Raw genomic sequence first — 4,934 nt, 5'->3', positions numbered from 1 at the left:
TGATCTCCACACAACTACTCCTTGATCTTGCCCCAGATCCTGTCTTGGCAGTCAATGTAAAATGTGTTACAGCTATAATGTCTGTGCTGGTGCAATATTCTCATAAAACTTTGTTTATCTTTTGTGCAGTATGGCCTACGGAGTCCAATTTAAGACAATCAATAGTTCGCGATTATCTAAAAAGTTCACTTTCAAAACAAAAACAAAATGAAATTGAACCATCTTCCACACTCAACTCAAATTAGTCTCGCGAGATCTATCACTTCTCACGCTCGGATTCCTATCAGCTCATAAAAATGTCAGTGCCAGTTCTTGGTCAAAACAGGGAAAAGAATATCGTCTTAGTTTTGCTATTTGTCCCTATTCTACTCACATCTAGGCCTCTGAGGCTCTCTGAATAAGTTTATCTTTTCATTCTCACGCTGCAGACAGACTGTTTTTGCAGTCCTCGTGTTTTACCTTTTTATGATTTGGTCCCTTTCAAAACCTTTGGTGTGAAAAGATCTTGATAATTTAAGGACCAAACCACTAGTTCTGCATTACATCACTTCTTTGACTCTTTCACCAAGGGTTGAATACGAGCAGGATAAAATATAACGTTCCGTGCAAGGTTCAAAATAACAATGAAACTAATTGTTCAGTCAGTCATATTATTTAAGATAGTTTTCGTCAATTAGCAAGACAACCCAATGCAGTGATTCCCACGATTTTCACAGTGTGTAGAAGGCTTTCTCGAAATTGATCAGTAATTTCTGACTCATTTCCCCTCACTCTTGCAGTTAATTTGATTTCCATTATGATCCTGTCTCGAGGAAAGTGCAGTCTATCCAAATGTATCACTCTCTACCTGTCGGCCATGGTGGTGACGGATCTATTGGTTATCATCACTGAAGTCATATTGTTTCGGATCAGTAATGCATTTTTCCCAGGATCGTTACTGTCCATCACCCCTGTGTGCAGTGTCATTGCTGTCCTGACTCGTGCATCGAGAGACAGTTCAGTCTGGTTAACCATCACTTTCTCCTTTGAACGCTTTGTCGCTATTTGTTGCCAAAAACAGAAAACAAAATATTGCACGAAAAAAACTGCGTCTGTAGTTATAGCAACAACATGCATTCTGCTGAGTTTGAAAAGCACTGTTTGGTACTTCATATACGAACCTCAGGAGATTATCGAAAATGTACCATGGTTTTGTAATATAAAACCAAGTTATTTTACTGAGCTCGGATGGGTGGCCTTTGACTGGTTTGATACGATTTTAACCCCAATGCTTCCTTTTGCATTAATTTTGCTGCTGAACGCTCTGACTGTCAGACACATTTTAGTGACCAGTCGGGTCCGTAAGGGCCTGAGGGGGCAGAACAAAGGAGAGAATCACGTCGACTCAGAGATGGAGAGTAGAAAGAAGTCCATTATTTTACTGTTCGCAATTTCTGGCAGCTTCATACTTCTGTGGTTGACAGATGTTACAGGATTCTTATATTATATCACAGCAGAAACAATTCTCTTCGAATTTCACTCATTAAATACTTTTCGTCGCGTTGGTTATATGCTGCAGAATTTAAGCTCCTGCACAAATACCTTTATTTATGTGCTGACTCAGGGCAAGTTCAGACAGCAGTTCAAGAGCGTGATGAAATATCCTATTATCATGACATTTAAATTAGTTGGCAAAAATTAACAATGAGCTCAATGCAGTGGCAGTGCTGACTGTTTCCAGTCCGAATTATAGAATGTAACAGAAGTATTAGGACATAGAAATCATGTTTAGTGTCAGGTGACCTTCTTGGTTTGCGCGTCATTATTGGTTCAGGTTCAGAACAGTCATTTTGATGAGATGCAGCTAAATTCTTCTGTTCATCAGTTCATCAATTGTGTGCAACAAAATATGTGTCACATCCAGAGTGATGCCTCACCAAAAAGTAGACAAACAGATCTGGGCAGCAGTTTAGAGATTATTTTTTGTAACAGATCATCAGTTTAATTTCCATATGAAGAAAAGCTGCCATGAATCTTGAAATTGTATTACTTAAACATGACAAATTCTTGAACAGTTTTATTTTTTCTTTACTTCTCAACTGGCACTTTTCAATTCTCATTTCGTTAGAAACGACTGTGCTAATGTTTTCTACACTATGAGGTCATACTGCCTCCAAGCTCTACCCGCAATCGGTGATTTTCTCTCTCTATTTTCTAAATGCAATTTCACTTGTTATCGAGTTCATACAGTCTAAGAGTCACAGAATCATTTATGGTACAGAAGGAGGCTATTCATCCCATGGAGATTTTGCCGGCATTCCAAGGAGCAGTCTGGTCAGTCCTTCTCCTGCCCTTGATGCCGGTATTCCCACAAGTCTACTTCCCTCAAGTGGTCATACAACTTCTTTTTCAAGTCATTGAATGTCACTGACTACACTACAGCTGTGTTTATGTATCTTTTCTGTAAAGTCAGTCTGCACAAGAGTGAAGGGACGTTTAAAAGATCCTTCCATGTAATTTACTTTCTAATCAATGTTTGGGTGACTTTCCATTAAAGCAAAATTGCAGCAATATTGCAAAGAGCTTACACTGCAATTTGACATGTTACCCTGAATGACGTGTATTCTCTTTAATGATATTTAATATGGAGGTTGAGCGAAACTCAGTATTATGATTAATTTACTTTTCAGGACTGTATCTGGTCCTGAAAACCGTGCTTTCATGCATATGGCACAGTAGGATAACTTCAAAATAACATATGCTATTTGATAGCAGATGGTGCAACATATTTTATGGATTAAACCTGTGAGGTGGAAACATATTTCTATTGGGCTGTTGTTATGCATTCTTACATAAGAAGGCGCAACACAGGGAACACCAAAGAAAAGTCAGGCTCCATTCCCAGGCCACGTGCAGAGCAGGAAGGTTATGCTGGAACTGCATAAATCATTGGTTACGCCACAGCTTCTGTTCTGCGTGTGGTCCTGGTCACCTCATTACAGAAAGGATGTAATTGCACGAGAAAGGGTACAGAGGGGATTTACAAGCAGGTTGCCAGGAATTTAAAAATGCAGCTCGGAGGAAAGCTTGGATAGGCTGGGGTTGTTCCCCTTGGAACAGATAAGGCTGAGGAGAGATCTGGTTGAAATGTACAAAATGTTGAGGTGTCTGGATTGAGTGGAGGTGAAAGGCCTCTTTACCTTTGCAGAAAAGTCAGTGAAGTCAGTGACCAGGATGCATAGATTTAAAGTGACTGGTAAAGAGATTAAAGCGGAGATGAGGAAAGGTTCTGCGATCGAGATGAAGGTGGGGGTCTGGAACCCACTGACTGAAAGGATAATTGAGGCAGAAACCCTCAATTTCTTCAAAAAATTCTGGACATGTAACTCGAGTGCCGTAATCTTCAGGACCACAGACCAAATGCTGGAAGGTGGGATTAGAATGGGCGGAACGTTACCCGGATGACACAGACACTATGGGCCAAGTGGCCTCATTCTGTGCCGTAAATTTTCTATGATTCTATGATTCCCATAGGCAGTTCAGAAGGACCTATGCCCCACTCCAACTATGTATAGGGAGAGGATGTTATTCAATATGATGCTAGAGAAATTGCGAGTGAGGCAACTGCACTTCAGTAAGGAGGCAATCGGCTGCATCTGTGATATATTTCAGGGGGACCTGAAGCCACGTTCCACAGGTCGCACTGCCTTGTAACTGACAATTAAGGTCAGCACGACAGATATTTTTATACATGCGGGACATTGCAGTCAGGTAATGGTGACATGTGATATATTTCCCAGAGCTCTGCGATGCCCTCCATTCACCAGGTCACAGAAGCCATTTTCCGCAGGGCTACTGATTTCATTAACTTTGGCACATCCCCAGCACAAGTGAAGGAGTGATCTGTCGCATTTCACAGGATCAATGCCTTCCCAAACTGCTCAGGGCCAGCTATGGGACACATATTACATTGAAGGCACTGAAAGGTGAACCTGTTTCACGCATTAACAGGAAAGAGTTCAAATCATTGAATGTCATGATCATTTGTGATGCCCAATTAAGCATCCTGAATCTGAATGCAGATCACCAGCAAGTGCTCATGATGCTTGCCTTGTCGGTATCTCAAGTTTGCAGAAGTCTATGAGCACATTAACACGAAGATTAGAATGGCCATTAGGTGACAAGTGCTATCCACTAAACATGTGGCTGAAGACACATTACCACAGGACCAATGGTACAGCACGAGAAAGGTGCAATCGTGTGCGTGTGTTAACATGTCGAATAGGTGGAGAAGATAATCGGGATGCTGAAATCACCTTCACGTGCCTGAACAGGTGACAGCATTCGCTTGCTAATGTGTCCAACATTGTGATGGCCTGTTGCCGATACCACAACTTTGCCTGTGAGAAGTACTGACCCTTCAATCGAAAGACGGGATTGTTCCAGAAATCAATGAATTCGTGGATTGCAGCATAGATGGCGTTGCAGCCATACCTCATGGAACAGTTGAGGAATCTCTGGTTGCAAACAACAGGATGGCTAGAAAGAAGCTAGTCGCTGATGCAGTTGAGATTGAAAATCACGGAATTCTTCTCTCTCTCCCAGAAATCAGATAAAAGTGTTTTCTGAAAGATAAACAATTGACATTTCATTTTATCAGGAAAGACTACTTGAAAGACATTTGACGTAATAAGTGCTGAAGAAGGTCAACTTCAGCTGCATAGTGCAAATCATTTTAGTGCAAATTGTGTTAATTAGCTATTGTTCTACCTCGTAAAAGTTTAATCGCTGAATTTTTTCATGTTAATGTAACTATTTGGAACAGTTTACATTGACTACAGCACAATGCGTTATAAGAATAGCAGTGTCGAATAGAGCACACACAGCACATTATTGATATAAGCCATAATAACTAACACCACATAAACCTGTCCTCAAAAACAAAAGACTAAATG

This window comes from Heterodontus francisci, chromosome 21, assembly GCF_036365525.1.
Source record: "Heterodontus francisci isolate sHetFra1 chromosome 21, sHetFra1.hap1, whole genome shotgun sequence".
In the NCBI taxonomy this organism is placed as follows: domain Eukaryota; kingdom Metazoa; phylum Chordata; class Chondrichthyes; order Heterodontiformes; family Heterodontidae; genus Heterodontus; species Heterodontus francisci.
This window is presented reverse-complemented; position numbering follows the sequence as displayed.